This window comes from Triturus cristatus, chromosome 2_2, assembly GCF_964204655.1.
Source record: "Triturus cristatus chromosome 2_2, aTriCri1.1, whole genome shotgun sequence".
Taxonomy (NCBI): Eukaryota; Metazoa; Chordata; class Amphibia; order Caudata; family Salamandridae; genus Triturus; species Triturus cristatus.
Genome location: NC_140582.1, coordinates 1,178,657,495 through 1,178,680,477, shown reverse-complemented (window position 1 = coordinate 1,178,680,477; position 22,983 = coordinate 1,178,657,495).

Here is a 22,983-nt window from a genome sequence, read left to right as displayed (position 1 = left end):
GACTCCGGGGTGCGATCCTCACCCCCGACCTCCGGTGCTCCTCCACACAGGTTCCGGGCGACTCCGGGGTGCGATCCTCACTCCCGACCTCCGGTGCTCCTCTACCTCGGTCTCCGACGACTCCGGAGGGCGGACTTCACTCCTCCGATGACGCCGCTCGCTCGACCTCGGTTCACTTCCTCCTCGACCTCTGGTATTCCTCACGACCTCCGTCGGCGCCCTCTCACGACCTCAGGCGGCTCCGGGTACGACGTCTGCTACTTCAGTCAGCGCCGCTTCTCCACCTCGGGCTCCAGGTCTTCAGGCTACTCGACGCCCGACTCCAGGGAAACCAGTTTCCAGGTCAGGATCTTGCTGCTTTCTTGGTTCTAAGGCCTGTTCCTGCTGTCCAGGTCCTTAGGATAAGTTTCTTCTGTCTTCTTCCCACACAGGGCTATAGGCTGGGATCCATCAGTAGGGACAAGTATCAAGGGTGGGTTTATGGACCCCACTCCAGGCACAAGTTTCCACCCCTGCTGCTTCACTCCTTCCTCCTTCACTGTTGTGCTCCTCTCTCTTCACCAGTCAGGTGCCAACTGCCAGCTCCAACTGCCAACACTCTGACTTAACCTCCCAACATTCTAAACCGCCTCCAACGGTCACAGGGTTCTGGAATCTCCTGGAATGTTCTGGAAGGTGCTGGTAGGTTCCAGTGGATGCTGGTGATGTCACAGGTGGCCACCATTTTGTGCTCCAGGCCCTCAGACAGAAGTTTCAGGGGTAGCTAAAATGGCTCCCTGAATCTGCAGCAACACGAAAAAGTCTGGTGGTTCCCAAAAAGGAAAAATTCAAACAGGGGTTGAGGCAAAAGTGGGACAAAATAAATAATGATGAGGAGGGACCACCCAAAGGGCTGACAGGTCTAACACTCAAAATAAATCTAAGGAAATCTTCTCCATTATTAATGATCTGTGTAATTCTGACAGAATCCACCCTGATCAGCCATCCACTCAGGAGTTTTGTAGTTCTTTGAACTCATTTTTCTTGGACAAGATCTCCACAATAAAGGCCAGTATCCCCGCCACATGCTGCTCTGACCCCATTGATCTGGTCATGACTAACCATGTTACCTTGGACCATTTTCTTGTCCTATGTCCTCAGATTTTCTCAGAACTACTGGTCCGAGTCAAGTCTGGGTCTCCTAACGATTGCTGTCCTCCTTATATCCTAAAAGAGGTTCTATCTGCCCTCCCCCATGTTGTACTCCCTTTCTTAAACGAATCCCTTACTCAAGGTAAGGTTCCATCTGCCTTTAAGAATGCGATTGTGGTCCCATTATTAAAAAAACCCGGGGCTGACCCCCTGAATCATTCCAACTACCGCCCTATCTCTCTGCTTCCCTTCTTAGCAAAAATTCTTGAGGCCCACGTCACCAAGTCCCTCTCGAATTTCATTGAACAATCTGAGTACTTGGAACCGAATAAAGCCGGGTTCCGCCCCGCACACTCCAAGGAAACAGTCATCCTTGTCGTGCTAGACACCCTGCGAGCAAATGCGGATAAGGGCAATCACCGGGCCCTCATCCTCTTAGATCTGTCGGCCGCGTTTGACACGGAGGATCATCATATCTTATTATCCCGTGTCAAACAAGCAGGTATCCAAAGATGAAGGTCACAACTTTTAACTACGCAGATGACCTCCAACTTATTTTCACACTAGACAGGCCTAACTCAGCCTCTGACTTCCAAGCCACCATGCTACACATTCAGCGCTGGATGAATCTCAACCATCTTAAACTTAACCCTGGCAAGACCGAGCTAGTCCTGCCAGGCACCAGCGCAACCATGTGGGGCCCCCAATTTTGGCCTGATGACCTCGGACCACCTCCCTCTCCCTCACCCTCAGTAAAAAGCCTTGGAGTGACTTTGAACGCCGATCTATCGCTCAGGGGACAACTGGGGTCCGTAGTTTCCTCATGTATCTTTCAGTTGCAGAAACTCAAACAAATTGCTCACCTCCTTACCTCCTCGGCTCTCACTCAGGCGGTGATCGCCCTTATACTATCGCGTCTCGACTTTAGCAACTCTATCTACTTCGGCCCACCCATGTTTCTGCTTAAACGTCTTCAAATGATACAGAATCAGGCAGCCAGATTGATACTTAAGCAACCCAAATAGCATTCCGCCAGCCCCCTCTTGGCCAAACTACACTGGCTCCCTATTGCTCAACTTGCAGCTTTTAAGATCGGCTGCCTCCTCTTCAAATCCCTGCATTGCAAGAGTCCTAAATTTCTCAGTAACTTTATCATAAAATACATACCACGCCGCTCTCTACGGTCCGGCAACCTCATGTTACTAGCCACTCCAACCATTAAACGGAAATGCCAGGGAGGGTGTAGGTTCTCGTACCTCGCACCTGGCCTCTGGAACTCACTACCTCTTGACATTTTAATGCAAAACCATCTACTTAGCTTAAGAAAGGCACTGAAAACACAGATGTTTGCATCATCGTGCAACTAGTCCATCCGCCGCACTCTCTTATGACAATGAAGCGCCATGAAACCCCTGGGTGTACGTGCGCTATATAAATTCATTTTAACATAACATAACATATACTAGATTCTTTACCACAAAATTCAGCAGACAAACAAATGCAAAAAAATATTCAAACTATTCATGACACAATGAATACTCCAGAGTTTCAAATACTGGATTTTACTCAATTTGTAGAACTTAGCCAAATGGATAATCTGCAATATATTACATGTATTCAATCAGTAATTGATAAAACGACTATTTTTTTACAGAGATTGCCATCTGAATGCTTTATTTATAACTATAATACAGTACTTCTTAAAGCTTGGAGAGCAAATATAGATTTACAGTTTATATTAGATGCATATGCTTGTGCTGTCTACATTATTTCCTATATCAGTAAATCACAAAGAGGAATAAGCAAAATTATTGCACAAACAGCAAAAGAGGTTGCTCATAATTCGAATGTCAAAGAGCAACTAAGACATATAGGTAATAAATTCCTAAACTGTACAGAAATAAGTGATCAAGAGGCAGCTTATCTGATACTTCAAATACCATTACGGAAAAGTTCACTCTCATTTGTATTTATTAATACAAGCCCCCCAGACAAAAGAACTTATTTACTAAAAGATGTAGATGCTATAAATTAATTGCCAGATTCATCAACTAATATTCAATGTGACAATATTATAGCTCAATATTGCAAACGACCCAAAAAATTAGAACATTGTACATTAGCTGACTTTATAGCTACTTATAATTACAAACCCACAAAACAAAACGCCAGGATAAAAATGACAGTGACAATTTACTCACTGAAACTAATTTTTATAGCTCAGACGAAGAGGAACTCGAAATTAAAAGCATAGACCAAGAGCCTGAGAATAACCACATAGAAGCGAACTATACTTTCGATAAACGCTCATCCAGAAAAATTATACGTTACTGCAGGTTTAACAAAAACAATGACTCAGAAAACTATTACCGCAAATTATTAATGCTTCACTATCCATGGAGAGAAGAAAACAAAATAATGTTAAATAGCCCCACATATTATGAAAGATATATGCAAGTAAAAAACAGTGTAGATAATCAATATAATAATTACAATACAAACAACGAAGTCTTTAATGAACTTACTAATAATAGCGGAAATGAAATGCAAAATAACGACCCAGATTCAACAATAATATCTACAAATAATGCAGAAAGTCAAATCGAATATAATGAAGAACAACTAACATATGACTTATCACTAGATCTAGGTATCAGAAGCATAGCTGAAATAGAAACAATAACTAATTATATTTTACAAGATGAGAAATATTATGATATCATGCATAATTTAACAGAGCAACAACTAAATTTTGTCTATCATCATCTACACTGGATAAAAACAAAAGAAACACCATGCTATACATTTTGCACTGGAGGTGCAGGAGTAGGAAAGAGCTTTGTTATTACTGCACTTTATCAAACATTACTACGCTATTATAATACTAAAGCTGGAGAAAATCCCAACAATATTTATGTATTACTTACAGCTCCAACAGGAAAAGCAGCTCACAATATAAATGGGAAAACACTCCATAGCACTTTTAAAATACCTGTGTCACAAAGTTTAACTTACAAACCGTTAATGCATGAACACAGAAGTACTCTACAAACTCAGTTCATGCATGTTAAAGTGCTAATAATAGATGAAATTTCTATGGTTGGAGGAAACATTTTTAACTTTATACATAATAGACTGCAAGGAATAAAATCATCTAACGAACCTTTTGGAGGCATTACAATATTAGCTATTGGAGATTTTTATCAGTTAAAACTAGTTTTCGACACTTATATCTTTGAAAATAGTAAACACTTATATGGACCTTTAAGTACTAACTTATGGGTGACGCATTTCAAACTTTTCGAATTAACTAAACTAATGCGCCAACAAAACGACCTTCTATTTGCTCAGTTATTAAACAGACTCAGGGAAGGAAACCATACAAGCGAGGACATTAGACACATAAAAAAACGTGAAAAACGACCTGATAATAGCATTGCCAAATATAAATCATATATAATGTCCACTAACAAAGAAGTAAATGCCATTAATCAAAAAGTTTTACTGCAACATAGCCAGAATTATTCTGTTTATACTAAAATAGCAAAAGATATTGTTAGTTCAGATGTGACTGAAAAAGTTAAAGAGACAATATTGCAACAATTACCAAAAGATGCTACAAAAACAATGTCTTTCACACACATTACAAATAAGTTTACAGCTACGCTATGATTTAACTTGTAATGTTGATGTTAATGATGGCCTAACTAATGGAGCTTCAGGATTAGTAGAATTAGTAGAAATTATTAATAATGCACCATACATCATTTGGATTGCATTTGATAATAAAACAATAGGCAAAAATGCACGTCAGCAAAACAAACATTTATATCACTCACAGATTTCCACAGAATGGACACCAATACATCCCACTTCAAGACAATTTCAATTCACGAAAAAATTAAGCACAATTATACGAAAGCAATTCCCATTACGACAAGCATCTGCACAGACTATACATAGAACACAAGGTGAAACTATAGAACCCCTTTATATACACTTTAATAACCGTAAAATACATCACTTGCATTATGTTGCTTTAAGCAGAGCTAAATCTATAACTAACATATATATTCAAAACTAATAACGAGCAGAAAATTATAGTGCATCCAAAGGTAACTGAAGAGATGCAAAGATTAAGAACACATATGCTATTACAAATATCTGTACCACAATTAGGAATATATAGCACACATTTTAATATCGTTGTGCAAAATATATGCTCACTACAGAAACATTTCAAATCTCTAACATCAGATACAAACATTATAAAAGCTGACATTATTTGTTTAACTGAAATAAACACTACTACAAAAGCAGCACATAATACCTTTATTATTCAAGAATATCATTATATAATTTTTGATAAATACCATCATCAACAAACAACACATGGCATTATATTTTACTACAAAAAAGGAAATTTCATTCTACCAATTTATGAAACATACCAAGGAATTGACATTGTACACTTCACAATATGCATTAATGCTAAAAACTACTTAGTTATAATTTTATACAAACCACCAAAAATATTATTACAAACATTAATACAAGCCATCACAAACATAACTAAATTCTACAAAAATTATATCTATATTATTATGGGAAACTTCAACATAGTAAATGCTCAAAAAGTACAAAACTCCTTCAATTTATGGCAACACAATTGCAATGCAAACAACTTATAAACACATACACAACATATTACCAATCATTATTAGATCACATATACACTAACGAACAGCTACAAGCCTTTGGAACTATAGAATCCTATTATAGTGATCACAAAGCATTATGGGTATCAATACAAATGTTACTAATTTTGTATATCATTGCAGATGCTTACTATTGAAGACATCATTAAGAAGCCAACATATACCAGCAAGCCTTACCAAAAGCCAATACGAGTCACTGTTGTTAAATGCTCAGAAAAGACATATTACAGAAATGCTAAAGAAGATAACAAAGTGTTATATCATTTGGCATTGGCAGACGCCACCGGAACAATTAAAGCAACATGCTATAATGAAGAGTATTACAACCAAACAAAAGAAAATAATGGATTTCTAATAAGAAAAAACAACTCAATTTTAATTACAAAACAAACAAAAATTACAAAAATTTCTGCATTGCCATTAACAGAATGTATCACCAAAGAAGCAGAAAAAAACTTACAACCGCCCGCACCTCCAGCATCGCCAATAGAGGAGATAAAAGGAGCACAGTTGAAGTCCATGATGACTGTTTGTGGGACAATTGCAGAGGTTCGTCAATTAACATATGTATAATCTGATTGCAACACTTTACAACTTGCATAACTATAACATCACCACAAAATACTCACAAACAAAACAACTATTGCATGCAATATGAAATTACATTATAAACAATAATGTAGTAAATGAAAGCAAAGAAAAACAACAATGTTTAAATAAGTGTACCTTGCTGTTCTTCTTTAACTTCATCCACTACATCATAGCCCTTCATCAACTATCATGCTTCAATCAATAACCAATAACACGCTATTATAAACACTTCATTTTATCACTTACAGCTTTTCTATGCTATCTCAAACTCTCACTGATAATTCAACACTACTTTTTATTTAGCTCCTATTCTCACATTGGTATATTATTACAATAGCAAAACAATGTTTGTTAACAAGCTACACATGCTGCCATAAATAAGTATTGTCACCTCTTACAAAACACACATAATCAACAAGCTATACATCACAATATTTCAACTATTGCAGTTTTACTTTTAGACTAACAAACTGCTCATATCTTAAACTAATTCATTACTCTACAAAAACAACAGCAAGCCTATTTTTGTATATTACAAACACAATTTTCTACAGCTGGAAACATTATACTGCTAGCCCTACAATTAAGTGCCTTTACCATCATACTTCATAATAGTACTACAATGCAGAATTACAATCTGCCTCTACATTTACATTTTTTACAACAATTTATCAAACAAGTATTCATTTTCTATAGCTCCACAACCACTACAATATACACATTTAAGAAACTACTACTACCCATTCTGCTCACTTATTTCTAACATGCTATCATTTGCAACATCATACACAACAAATTCATACTTTATTTTATTCATCTTTCACATTACCATGCACTTCAGTTTTTAGTTACAATTTCCAAAAAGATTCTACACAACATACATTTTTACCTTTAACTTACAACCAATATCTCAAAACAAATCCACATGTTGTTCAGATAAGTACTGCAATAACGTTATTTGCCTACTCAGCTTCTTCTACATCATACAGTCCTTCGCCCATTTATATTCATGCACACATTACAATCCGTTTTTAGGCCGACATTTCACATAAGCTGTTCTTATCATGCACAACTTTAACTCAGCCTCTCTAATGCTAAACTACTACCTAATTCTACTACTAAACTTAAACTCAGCACTTCCCTTTATGAAAACATTGTTTATTTTATATTACTGCCAATAGTCCTAACCACGTTACAACACTAAATGATGGACGGAATGCTGACAATGCAGACATTCTCCCCCAGTCAAGAGATCTGGGTTAAATCCATCGTTCTTTTGCCCACTACACCACCCCAGTTTAGACATGGCCATATGCAAATCAGTCTTGACCCTGTGCCTCATGGGAACAGTCCAGCCCGAACTGCCAAGCCATGTCTTCCCTGGACCGGAATCAAGCATCCTAGGACCGGTTTCTGGCTATCAGCCGTCATCAGCCAGGATAGCTTGACTCCAGTGGCGTAGTGAGCATGGGTCCCACGTCTGGGAATGGGTGTCTTTATCTTTGCCTCTCTTTCATTTGTGTATATCTGTCACAGTTTCAGTCTTGGTATATGTGGCACTGTATATGTCTATCTCATTGCTTGTTATTGTCTTTTTGTATATGTGTGTACATTAATGTTCGCTCATGTCTGTTTATGCTTTCAGTGTATTCACCTTTCTCTTACTATGGATTTCTCTCTCTCTCTCTCTCTCTCTCTGTGTTTCTATCTCTATATATACTCCTCAACATGCATCAAGCTCCCCTGAATGCATCTATCTATGTGTATAGTGTATTTGCATATATGTGTTTCCCTATATATGTTCATTTTTGTGTTTATATATTTGTGTCTTTATGTACACCTCAGTTTCTCCTTGTCTATCTGTCTAAGTATCAGTCTTTGTGTATGTGCCTCTGTTTCTGTGTATCTCTTTGCTTGTCAATGTCCTTTAACGTATGTGTGTAGGTCTGTGTTCCTGTTCTTAAGTGTAGTTCGGGGATTTTCTCTATATGTGTCTGTCATTCTGTATTTCAATCTATGTATATCCAGGGATATGTCTGTGTCTCTATGTCTATGTATGTAGCTTTGTATTTCATTCCTTATATATTGCTCTATATGTATTTAAATCTCCTCTGTGTATGTTATGGTCCCTTGTGTGCATGTACCTATGTGTACACTGTATATACCGGTATGTAGCTCACTCTATATGTGCACTTTGGTGTTTATAGCTTTCTCTCTTTATCTTTGCTTCTGTTTCTCTTTGTCTATCTGTCTCACTCTAAGTCTTTGTATATATGCCTCTTTTTCTATGTATGTATGCCACTGTCTTGATATATTTACCGTTAAGTACATAGATGAAGAAGACAAGAATACAAATAATAATATGTATACTTATATTACAGCACTTTACAACTTGTATAACTCTAGCAACACCATAAAACACTAACAAACACAACAGCTATTGCATGCAATATGAGAATACATTATAAGCAATGATATCATGAATAAAACCAAAGAAAAACAACAACGTTTCTATATAAGTATACCTTGCTGTTCTTCTTTGCCTTCAAACACTACACCATAATCCTTCATCCACTTTCATACTGTATTCAATACTGCATTCAGTAGACTATAACCAATAACAAGCCATTCAACACTTCACATTATCACTTACTGCTTTTCGATGCTATCTCAAACTCTCACTCCTAATTCAACACAACATCTCAATGCTGAAAAATGGCCACACATAAAAGAGCAGAAAAATATTGCTTTGATGCAACACACTAAAGCATACACTAATAACGAAATCTGCAGGTATGAAAAAGAAGAACATTTTCATTTTAATCAATTTACCTCTGCTATTTATAATTTGCTTCAGTTCCAAAACAAAAGCCAATTCAAATGTACATTGCTAGATAATTTGTATTCTCATCTCCTTAACTCTATTTTCTGCTCTGCTTTCACATGTAGCCCCACCACACCCTCAACATAACTCAATTAATATAAAGAATATAAAACAAGTTACATATTCTGAGAAACACAAAAGTCCATTTTCACAGTGGCTACACTGAACAGCAATATCTCACACACAGTCTCTAAAGCAGCTACAGCATGCATTGCAATCTCACTTACAATCAAACATCATCAATTAAGTTCACTGCCTATCCAAACAATAATAGACTAACAATATTCAGAAAAATAGACTCACTGAACAACAATAACTCTAATACATAACACTAATTGCATTGTAAACTCTCTCTCTGCAAACATAGCTTAGTGATTTATACAGTAGGTAAATAAATGAAATACTTACAGAAGAAAAGTACATTGCTATAATATGTTCTCACTTAGCCAAGTAAATTTTTGACAAACTCCCACTGTCTTGTACAAATAAAAAACATGTTTTTAAAAAGGACACACTTTTAACTGAATAATAAAGCCTTTACTATCTATTTACAGGTCACAGAAGCTCCATCTGAAACTATTCAACTTGAAATATATGGCATTGAAAGAACGGAAAAAGAAATATGCACATTAACTACAAAAGTGCTCAACACTGATACATATCAGTCAATGAAGATCGACAATGACATTTTAATTGACTATTTTGGCATTTCGGAATATGTTGGAGATTTATCCGATGAACTATTACCATTTCTGCCAAGAACATTCAAAGTCATTTTCTGCAATGACTATATCACAGAAATCATAGAAGATATCACACCTGAATAAGAATTATTCATACAAACCTATAACCTTATATTTTATAATGTGTGCAATTAACCTATTACAGTGTGATTGTACCAAGTTTAAGCTTTTTCTATGATAATAAATATATTTTACACTACAATTGTTTACTTTTTTTAAAACATGTCATTCATATAAGAGATACAATGTAAAGACAAACTAACAAACACATATATTACATGCATACTAATATTGCATACAGAAGATTCTTACAAACATTTGCAAACCTAATACATTTTTCACATTTACAATACTACTTTTTCTAACAACATTATCTCATATCTAACATTTAATACATCTACACATTATACATGCATAGCTTTAATTATAATTGCACATCTATAATAAAAACTGATAACATTATCATTTTCAAAGCCAACAGCTCAAACTTAAATAATGCGAGACCTATTGCATTGAAAATGCTTGTTGAATAAGGAAGCAGAACCAGACATTCCTTGGGATAGATGGATCAAAATATTACTTTTTTTAAAATTGTGATTGGGGGAGAAAGATTATCTTCTATAAGGAAAGAACACATTATGTTACATATTTGGGGTTGCAAGGAAGAAAAGTATGTGAGGATTTATCAGACAACGGTGATGGAGAGGAAGATGGTGAGGAAGATGTGTTTACTACTACATTAAGGAAACTAGGAACTCATTTTAAAGAAAGATTACATTTAGCGCTTGAGAGGCATACATTTTTTAACAGAGTGCAAAGATAAAGTTACTTCATATATAGCCACTTTAAGAGGGTTGTCTGCAACATGTGAGTTTGTACCTTTAACTGATTCCCTATTATGGACCAATTGATCCGATGTACTAATGACCACAAAGTTCAAGAGAGATGTTTAACTCAAAATCCAGGCCTTGAAGAAGCAGTTAATATAGCCAAGAGGATAGAGAATGTGGCTATTTGTGTAAAAGAAATTAAACTAAATAAGCATACCAGCAAATATGAGAAGGAAATACGTTATTAAAGAGGTAGACCAAGTTTTCAGAGTTCAAGATGGCAAACAAGAAGTAAAAAAAGAAATGAGAAGTTGAAATGCTATAGCTGTGGAAAGTTCAGTCATCTTGCTAACTATAGCTAGGAATAACTCTGGACAATAAGCTAAATATGCAGAAGCACATCAGCGCAGCAACTAAAGGAGCAAATTTTCAGTTAAACACCTTAAGAAGACTGAAACCCTTCATACCCGCAAATGACTTTCAATAGGCAGTCCAAACTCTAGTAATCCCCAGAGTGGAATATGGGAGTACCGCTCACTGTGGCCTTCCCAGATCAACAACAGCCCCTCTAAGAGCGACAATCAACGCAGCCGCCAGATTAATCACAGGCTCCAAAAGAAACTGTTGCATCTTCCCAGACCTGCGTGCCCTTAACTGGTTACCCTTTGATGCCAGAATCCACTTGAAAATTTCCTGTATGACACACAAGGCACTGCATCACAAAACCCCACGATACCTTGCAGAGAAATTAGTACTATCGGGTGGCAACAGAACCACCAGGAGTTCTTATAGCCTGCTACTGAAACCACAATGATTTTCAAGGAGAAGAAAACTTATAACTGCACCTTCTCAGAAATGGCCCCTAGGATTTGGAATGCTTTGCCCCCAAAAACAAGACAGAACCCTAACACAGCACTCTTCAAAAAAGAAGTGAAATCGATTTTCTTGGCCAAATTCACTTGAACTATTGGATGCAGTCATGTTAATATTTATTATGCTGTAATAGTCAAGACTGTCGGACTAATATTTCTATTAGTATTTTGTATGTATATATCTATTCCCTATATTTCCTATATTTGTTGTAAAGCGCTCTGATACCCGCAAGGGTCTTGTTCGCGCTATATAAAACCTTCAAAATAAATAAATAAATAAAAATACCCAAGTGTCCAGCCAAATGTTTTAATTACATAAAATGTAACAGGACAGGGCATTTTGTGAAAATGTGTATGTTCATGTGGTTCATACGGAGGTTGACTTCGAACCCAGGGAAGATTACAAATTCATTTTTCAAGTGTATAACCAAGAAGATGATGACAGAATTAAATATCCAAAAACAACAGTTGATGGACAGAATGCAGAACAATGTCATACATTCACCCCAGTACAGAGATCTGGGCCTAAATCCATCGTTTTTTGCTCACCATGCCGTTCCACTTTGAACCCAGCCATATGCAAATCAGTCTTGACCCTGTGCCTCATGGGAACAGTCCAGCCCGAACTGCCAAGCCAGGTCCTCACTGGACTGGAAACAAGCATCCTAGGACCGGTTTCGGGGTTTCACCCCTCTTCAGCCAGGAAGCTTGATTCCAGTGGCAAGGAAAGCACGGGACCCACGTCTGGGCATACCCATCCCACTCGGGGTGACAAATGCAAAAACAACAGTTGATGGACAGAATGCAGAACAATGTCATACATTCAGCCCAGTACAGAGATCTGGGCCTAAATCCATAGTTTTTTTGCTCACCATGACGTTCCAGTTTGAACCCAGCCATATGCAAATCAGTCTTGGCCCTGTGCCTCATGGGAACATTCCAGCCCGAACTGCCAAGCCAGGTCCTCCCTGTCTTGGAAGCAAGCATCCTAGGACCGGTTTCGGGGTTTCACCCCTCTTCAGCCAGGATAGCTTGATTCCAGTGGCAGGGTATACCCAGACTTGGGTCCCTTGCTCACTTTGCCACTGGATTCAAGATAGCCTGGCTGATGAGGGTTATGAACCCGAAACCGGTCCCAGGATGCTTGTTTCCGTTCCAGGGAAGATATGGCTTGGCATTTCGGGCTGGACTGTTCCCATGAGGCACAGGGTCAGACTGATTTGCATATGGCCATGTCTGAACTGGGGTGGTGGAGTGAGCTAAAGAATGATGATGGATTAAACCCAGATCAATTGACTGGGGGTGAATGTTTGATTTGCTCAAGCGCTCCGTCCATCATCTTCTTTGGTATCGCTTTGTTCACCCTAAGTTGGCAGGGTATGCCCCGACGTGGGTCCCTTGCTCAATTTGCCACTGGATTCAAGATAGCCTGGCTGATGAGGGTTATGAGCCCGAAACCGGTCCCAGGATGCTTGTTTTTGGTCCAGGGAAGACATGGCTTGGCAGTTCGGGCTGGACTGTTTCCATGAGGCACAGGGTCAGACTGATTTGCATATGGCCGTGTCTGCACTGGGGTGGTGGAGTGAGCTAAAGATGATGATGGATTAAACCCAGATCAGTTGACTGGGGGTGAGTGTTCGATTTGCTCAAGCGCTCCGTCCATCATCCCCTTTGGTATCGCTTTGTTCGCCCTAAGTTGGCAGGGTATGCCCAGACGTATGTCCCTTGCTCACTTTGCCACTGGATTCAAGATAGCCTCACTGATGAGGGTTATGAACCCGAAACCGGTCCCAGGATGCTTGTTTCCGGTCCAGGGAATACATGGCTTGGCAGTTCGGACTGGACTGTTCCCATGAGGCACAGGGTCAGACTGATTTGCATATGGCCATGTCTGAACTGGGGTGGTGGAGTGAGCTAAAGAATGATGATGGATTAAACCCAGATCAGTTGACTGGGGGTGAGTGTTTGATTTGCTGAAGTGCTCCATCCATCATCCCCTTTGGTATCGCTTAGTTCGCCCTAAGTTGGCAGGGTATGACCAGACGTGGGTCCCTTGCTCACTTTGCCACTGGATTCAAGATAGCCTGGCTGATGAGGCTTATGAACCCGAAACCGGTCCCAGGATGCTCGTTTCCTGTCCAGGGAAGACATGGCTTGGCAGTTCGGGCTGGACTGTTCACATAAGGCACAGGGTCAGACTGATTTGCATATGGCCATGTCTCAGACTGGGGTGGTGGATTGAGCTAAAGAATGATGATGGGGGGGAGGAGCCTAGCCTGCAGCCGAGATGGCCGCCTAGCTCTTCGGCTCCGCCGACCCTTTCGCCCTTCGTCGATATCCTGGCAAGAATCCTGCGCCTCCGAGCCCTACGCGTACCTGCGCCACGTTCCTGACCACGATACTTTGACTCCGGTCGAAAACGGAGCTGCCCCGGCGGAGTTGGGCCCCGGTTTCCATTCCGGCCTTCCAAGCGGTCGCAGCCGGGCCATTGCTTAGTGGGGACGGCCGGCGGCGACAACGATAGCAGCGGCCGCTGTGGAGAGGGAGGAGCCGGTGCACCGGATCTGGAGCGCGGCGCTGGGATTCTCACAGCAGCCTTTTCCATGCTCGGCTGCCCAGCGCGCCCCGCTCGCAACATTGTATCCAGCTCCCGTATACTGTATCCCGGCCCAGCTGGGAGAGGGCCGGGATCGCTTCTTTGTTGCAGCCTACAGCAGCGGACGCCATCTTCCGCATCGGAAGCCCTGGTCTCGCCGGTGGGTTTCCCTGCACCATAGATTCCCCTGTCCTTGAAGCTCTTCCACGACCGGCTGCCTCCACGTTTCCTGCACCGCCGGGGCCCCGCAGAGAGCTTATCACCTTCCAGATACCGATGGCCGGTGAAGGGGGCTTGCTTCCCGGGGCGCTCGATGGTTGCTTGCCTAAGATGGCGGACGCAACAGCACCCTCCATCCTTGATCCACCGCTGGGGCTTCGCGACATCCTGGCAGCTCTGGAGGACCTGTGGTTGGCCTTCCGCGACTCTGCCACTGGTTTGGAGGACCGGTTTGATCGGACTTTTTCAGCTGGCCATGATGATTCTCCAGTGCGGCATGTTAAGCCACATCTTCAGCCGACTGTCGGTGGATCACCCGAGTTGAGGTATGTGGCAGTGACGGGGGGACGTGTCCCAGTGCCCGCTGCGGTACTCCTCGGCTCTGCCCTGGAGGAGTCTGACAATCCTGCTCCCTTGGTAAGGCCGGAGCTTGTGCCTCAGCCGCCTTTTTGCCCATCTCCTTTGTCCTTTGGTGCCACGTTTCTGAGCGTCCTCCTGGACTTGCTTCCTGTACATCGGCCGGCCGCTACTCTGGGATTTATGCATCGTCCTGCTCCCTGTTGTACTAGCCACCGCATAGCAGTGGCGCATTCTGTGGTCCTTTACTATCGAGCTTCGCTCCAGTTTGACTTGTCTCTTACCCCTCGATTGCTGCAACGGACTCCATGGTGGCCCATCCCGTCCAGGTTGGCTGTACTGCAATTGGATTCTGTTGGACTGCAGATTCGAAGGGGCCAAGGCTGAGGGAGGGGGTTTTTCTTGTTGCACATTGATACGTATATGGCTGGGACTGGGACTTGTGACTGTTGGAGGTACATGTAGCAGGGTGTTAGGTCGGGGCCTGGGGTTGGGTGACCGCGGGTAACGATTTTGCTTGTATTGAATAGATCCTTGGCCCTCCTCCGATCAACCGTGATATTCTTTTTCTTTTTCTTCTCTTTCTCTTCTCCTACATTTCGGGTACTCTTTTGGGGCGACAGACACACTGCTAGGGGGGGTAGGCCGTAGCCTCTGCATGCGTGTAGGGTGGGGGGTATATTTCCTTGTTGGTTTTTTTTTTCTATGGGCCTCCTTTTCCTTTCTTTCTTTTCTCTCTTTCTCTTCTCCCTTTCTACTCTTTACCTTTCTCGTTTGCTCTTTCCTTTCTTATTTCTGGGGTCGAGGGGAGGATTGGGAACTTGTGGGTAGTGCTTGGGGATCGTCATGTGATATGCTTCTTTTCTATCCTGATTTCATTGAGTGCGATTGATTACCTTACGGATAATGCTTGCTGACTCTTCTGATGATCGTTGCCCACTATAGTCCTAACTGCATTGCTCTGATTCGGATCCTTCCAGACCTGTTGCTATGGACTTATTTCAAAACTTTATAAAACTTAAACCTCATCATCCTGGCGCTCGGCGGCACAATTGTGTATAAACGTAATCTGGTCTATTCGTGCTTGTACTGATATGCTGCTGAATCGTATAATTGCTTGCTGATGTGCCCTTTATTGTCGAGGCCGGCCTGAGGGTTGTAGGCCCGTATCTGTCTGCGCATACTGTTAAATAAAGGTTTTCCAAAAAAAAAAAAAAAAAAAAGAATGATGATGGATTAAACCCAGATCAGTTGACTGGGGGTGAGTGTTTCACTTGCTCAAGCGCTCCGTCCATCATCCCCTTTGGTATAGAATTAAATATTCATCATGTGATATTCAGCTAGATGGTAAGACAATTAGGGCTTATGCAGACTCCTGTTCACCATTTACATGTGATAGTAAAACCTTCCATGGCAATTTTAAAGAATGAGAGTACATTCTAGAGAATCCAGATACATATCCAGGTGGATATACCAAGGATCCTATTCCCTTGAAAGGCATGGTGAAAATGTGGATTTCATTTAAAGATATATACACTATCTGTTAAGTCTATATCCTTGAGAAAGGGTGTATTTGTTAGGCTGGAAACACCAAAGAGATTCAGGAATAACATTAGATCCTAACAATGCCGAGCAAGTTCTTCTTACAGTACCTTGATGGGAAGGAATATATGTGAGGAATTTCTGGAAGTGTTCACAAACAAGATAGGGGTTTTAAAAAATTATCTACACAAGATCAAGCTTAAATCAGACACCATTCCTATTGTACATAAAACACGTTCCATTCACCTACTCATGAGAGAACCCTTAAAGGAAGAGCTAGAGAAATTGGAGGAGCAAGGGGTAATAGAAGCTATGGAAAGGTCAGAATGGTTGGCCCCAATTTTTATAACTTCCCAAAAATAAGGAAAGATAATTCAAATGTGTGTAGATTTGAGACGTTTAAATGCCACTATATGGATTGACAGGTATCATCTTCCTAAAATTCACAAAATGTTGAACCTCAGCACCACCAAGCTGCTCTCCACCCAGATTCACGAATACTTACGGCTTTTACCACCCCTTTCGCTCCTATACATTTTTGAGAATTCTGTTCGGTCTTGCATTCGCAACGGCATTCCCGAGAATAATGCATCATGTCCTTGAGGGAATGGATACAATGATTTGTTTTCAGGACAATATTTTGATTTATGGTTCCAATGAAGAGGAACATAACTGCAATTTGAGAAAAGTTTTAGAAAAACTCAGGAAGACTGGTCTTACTCTCAAGAAAAACAAATGTAAAATAGGGGTAGCATCAGTAGATTTTTTGGGTCACATTTTCTAGTGAAGGAATAAAACCAAAGATGGATTTGACTGAGTCAGTTACCAAAGCTCCTATTCCTACAAATAAAGATGAAATCAAATAATTTTTGGGCTTAGCTGAATACATGTCAAAATTCATTAAAAACATTTCAGTGTTAGTTCAACCTATCAACAGTCTATTAAATAAAGGCACTCCTTTTGAATGGTTACCCTAGACCATACCCATACGTTTAACAGTATCAAGAAAGCCATTTCTTCAGCTCCTTGCATTGGAAATGTTGACAGTAAGAGAGATTTTATACTCACTACTGAGGCTTGTAATAAAGGTCTTGGTGCCACTCTTTCCCAAATAGTGAGGGGCAAAAAAAGAATAATAGCATTTGTATCCAGCACCCTAAAAGAAGCAGAATGTAATTTTCCACTATTGAAAAGGAATTGCTTTCCTGTTTCTGGGCCACCAACCTTTTTAAGTATTATAGGCGGGGTCTACCCTTTATGTTAAGAACTGTTCACAAACCCCTTATTCTGGTAGTTGCTAAAAAAGATATTGAGAAAACCACTCCCAGGATTAGCAGGTAGTTAATCAATTTACAAAGTTTTAATTTCAGAATTGCAGATTTTTAGTCTTGCCTTCCTATTGACAAATCTACTGAAGGCATTGGGCAGGAAATAAGTCATGCAAATTGCTATTCCTACCATTTGAAATCGGAATGAGAAAAAGTTATGTCTGAAAACACACCTCCAAAGTTGGTTAAGAAAAACATTACAGGTAGGCCTATTGAATGTGGTGATCTACCAGAAGAAATACAACCTTTTTGGAATGTGAGGGAAGAACTATCCATAGATGGGGATAATGTTTTGAATTCAGGCAAAAGTATTACCCCTGAAAAATGAAGGAACCATATTTGTGAGCTAGCACACGAGGGCCACTTAGGCAGAAACCTCACCAAGAGTAAACTCAGGTCAGAATACTGATTTCCTTATATGTACTCAATGATAAAGGAATATCATGCATGTGACCTTAGTGACAAGTCTAAGTACATAGGGAAAGCACCATTAGAACCTGTGGATGTACCTATTAAATCTTGGGACAAATAATTCTTGATATAATTGGGTCTTTGCAAGTATCAGGTGTGCACGAGAGATTTACAATTGTCCTAATCGACTATTTCTGTAAATGGATTACTGTCAGGTTTGTGAAATCTATCGATGCTAAAATTCTCATATGTCCCTAGTAATTGGAAACACGCTATGGTGGTCCCTTTGCTGAAGAAACCTTCTTTGGATCCCGGTCTCCCTGAAAATATGAGACCGATCTCTCTGCTCCCCTGTGTAGCAAAAATTGCAGAGAAACATCTTAATGGACAACTGTCTATGTTTCGGGAAGAGAGACGGGTTCTTCACGATACCCGGTCTGGCTTTAGGCCACTCCATAACACGGAGTCGGCCCTTCTCCTGGCAGCAGAAGTGCTGGGAATTGCTGCAGACGAAGGTAGGACTACTGTATGATCCTTCTGGACCTGAGTGCTGCGTTCGACACGGTGTCCCGCGGCCTTCTGCTTGAGAAGCTGCGGGAGGCCGAGGTCGATGGCGGCACTTGGGAATGGATGAAAAACTTCTTGCAGAAGAGATCCTTCCAGGTTCTGCAACTTCCATTCATATCCATAGTCTGTCCTCTGTCGCAGGGGGTGCCGCAGGTTTCGGCTCTTAGCCCCACCCTGTTTAATATCTAAATGCGCCCACTGGCGAATATTGTATTGAGGAATGGGATAAAGCGGGTGTCATATGCTGATGACACTCAGCTGATTGTGACCCTGGAGTAAAAGGAATCTGGAATGGCATCTGATTTTAAGGTTTGCTTAGGGGAGCTTGCGGACTGGATGAAATACCGCTGCTTCCAGCCGAATTCAGGGAAGGCAGAGGTGATGGTTCTTGGAAAACAGCCTTCTCTCTGATCACAGGGAACCTGGAGCAAAAGGATTCTGGAATTGCATCTGATTTTAAGGTCTGCTTAGGGGAGCTTGCGGACTGGATGAAATACCGGTGCCTCCAGCTGAATGCAGGGAAGACAGAGGTGATGGTTTTTGGAAAACAGCCCTCTCTCTGATCACAGCATTGGTGGCCAGAGGAACTAGGGCCTACTCCGGCACCGAAAGTAAAGGTGAAGAATCTGGGAGTATGGTTCGATGAAAAGCTGTCCTTCTATGAGAAAATTACCGCTGTGGCCGGAGCCTGCTTTGGCATCCTTAAAATGCTACGCAAAATTTTGGACCTTCTCTTCCTTGACGCTAAAAGAACTATTGTACAGGCTCTTGTTACATCTTGCCTTGATTACTGCAACATTCTGTGCCTAGGGGTGACTGCTAGAATTTTGAACCTCTTGCAGAAGGTCCAAAATGCTGCAGCCTGGCTGATCTTGAACATCCCTAGGCGGGTTTCGGTGGGGGAAGCTTTGAAGAAACTTCGTTGCCACCCAATTCAGGCCAGAGTTACTTTTAAGACCTTATGCTTTGGTCATAGGATCCTTAGTCAGAAGGGGCAGCGATTCCTGCTCCCCCTTCTTACAGCTTATTGGCCCGCACGGGATCTGAGATCGCTTGGCTCTGCCAGGGTGATTGTGCCCAGGGAGCAGAAAGTTCGAGCTGGAGGGAGATCTTTTGGCTTCCTGGCTGCTAAGGCATGGAATTACCTCCCTGCGGATCTTAGGACCTGTGTGTCGGAGTCTCTGTTCTGAAAAAAATTAAAAACTTGGCTCTTTCGACACCTGTCTGGTGGACGGAAGTAATATTCCTGCCTTTTTATCGTTCTGTCAGTCCTATGCGCAGGAAGGTCGCTAGGTCAGGACTGTCGCTGGGTTTTTCATTTGATGTTCTAGAGTGGGGACACTCCGTTGGAGTAACCAGGCGCTTTACAAGCTAGCTAATAATAATAATCATAATAATAATGGGCATGGGCAGACTTGCCCCACACCATGTACCTGGTTCACTTGTATGAGTCTGCCTTCATCATTCTCACTTCGTTTCACTGTCCTATAAAGTGATGCAGGGCAACATTTGCTTAACCAGAAAGAATTTAGAACCACTTGCTTATAACAATTTTTCTGTAATGTTCATGCTTTACCACGGTACTAGGTTGATTGAGGAATAACATGAAGGTGTTTGCATCGAGGTTTGTACATGCATGGATGAGTACATCTTAGAAACAGCGAGGAACTGGCAGGAAGGATTAAACAAAACTTAAAAGCAAAGCTAAAGATGGAAACTAAGTAGATATAACTTGGTTACAGGAAACGAAGTATTGGCAGATTAGATGGTCTCGTGTTACTTCTCATTTTCTGATATATACTCAAAGCTTCTATGTACCTAGTAGGAAATCCTGTGCAGACATGTGGTTTGATCGAGAACCATTTGAAATGCTCTCTTCCAGTAAGACCGCATTTCTTGCCGTCACATATTTTTTAACCAAGATGTGAATGTCAAATTCTTCCCTGCTGCCACTCCCTCTGAAAATGTTCGGTGACCTTTTTCCACCGACCCAGATCCTCGAAAGTTCATCAAAGTGAAAGCTGGTATTACAAGTAGTGTGACGAGTGTATGATAAGTAAAGAGATAAATTAGTCAAGGGATGCAGAAAAACACAGAGAATATTTAGTTTGTTTTGATATTTCTTGGTGATCTCTTGGATGCTGCATGGCACTGCAAGGCTCCTCAGGGTGGCACATTTCTGAGAATATTTGTGTTAAATGTACATTACGCCATCTTTTACATAGGGAAGAGATAATATAAATATTCCTAGACAGAATGCTGTACCCCATGAGTATTGCAATGTGGTTCACCCCTATTGAGAAAACTCCCACCCAACCAAATATTTTCAGAAATTTGCCGTTTGTACCGATTTGCAATAATTCTGGTTTTTGGTTTGAAATGTTCGTGTGACAGTGCCGAAATATAAGGGAAGTTTGTTTCTGTCCTTAGCTTTGGCAGAGAGCAATGTGTCAATTTTAGGAGCTTACAAAATAACTGTCTCAGGCCTCCATAAGCAGCTTCTAATAGGGCTGAAAAATTGACTTCCAGTCAATAAAAGAAAATTGAATAAGCTCAATGGGTTGAGGAACTAATGCAGAAATGCTTATGTGTATTTATACTCATAGCTAGTGTGGGAAAGATACACGTTCTGTGCTAGCAGTGGAAATTGTCCTTTGGTGATTTTATTTATTTAAAATAGTTTTTACTGGATTTTAACAAGAAAGTACAAAAGGAAAAGAAAATCATAATAAAAGAACATGACAAAAAAAGATTGCGCTCTCAACTTTACAGGTAGAAGGATGATGTTTGGTTATTAGGTCTTACAATTGACATATATTGATAAAACATATGTGTTTTACCTTACATTTGGCATCTTCAAGATCTTTGTGAGATTGTAGGATAGTTATGTGAAATAGTAAATTTAGCTCAGGCAATAACAAGACCTTGGGTGCTGTTGTGCAAATTGCGGCTGTTAACTCCTACCTTTGTAATGTTAAACCAGAGAAATGGTAGATTAAGCGCAAAAATGATTAATAAGGAGAGGATAGAAATCATAAACAGAGTCAAGGGGGTACTAGTAGCACCAGTAAGTAAGCCCTATCGATAATCAGGGGATTCTGTTGGAGTTATGGGGGATATGAAGAGTCTCAACTGACTATTTGCCTGAGAATCTTATGGGCCCCATCTGAGTGTAGTGATAGATTTAACTTTTCAGGGGGGCTTAAATGCCGGTGAGGCGGAGTCTAAAGATTCCCAAATTTTCCTATGTCTAGGTTGCCATGGGGAGAATTGAAGGGTCTTGTCATCTGCTTCCCTTAGAAGGGTTAGCCATTCTTGCCATATTTTGAAGGATATTTTGTTGAACTGTTACCAGTTGCATAGAATTATTTTACATGCCAGCGTCCGCATTAGGTCAAGCAAGAAACTGTCACTGTCCTTTTTTAGCTCTGGATCATGAAATCCCATTCAAATATTTGATAGCTCTCTAGGTGGGGCGATATGTGGTGTCTGGGAGATGCACTCACAGATAATGTCCCAAACGTTTTGTAGCATCGGACAAAAAAGAAGCATGTGTGGTAGGTCCCCTATTTGCGAAAAACTATTCCAGCATTGTGGGGATTGGATAAGATTGAGTTAACGTGGTCTTGCTGCAGTCCAGTAGTTCCTATTTATAATCATGTACTTTGTCTGGGACAAAGTGGGAGATATTTTATTTTTGAAAGGCATCAGATGGATTTGCTCCCAGTCGAGCTTTATTGCCTTACTATTTGGTTCATATTCCCATTTCTTTTCAGAGAGTATCTGGGCTTTATTTGGCTCAGGGAGTAAGGTCTTAAAGATTCTTGACACCATATGCCCAGCCTTTGACAGGTGGCTCAGTTTAAAAGGAAGCGAAAGGGGGAAGTAGTCTTTGGAGCTGATTTAGGGCCAGATGTAGGAAGCAAAATACCGATCACAAATGCAGGAATTCGCAGAATTTCTACGTTTGCGATCGCAAAAGACCCATGTGGAATGTAAAGGCAAGCGCAAAATAAGGACTCGCTTAAAAAAAGCGAAATCAGTTAGCGATTCCTTATTTTCCGAATCAGACCCACCGACTCCCAAATAGCGCCTCGCAGACCAATGTAAGAAAAATCACAAATAGCGATTTCTCGGAAAATCTGTGAGTCGCAAATTACCACCAACTCAAAGCAGGTGGTAACCAAGTGCACT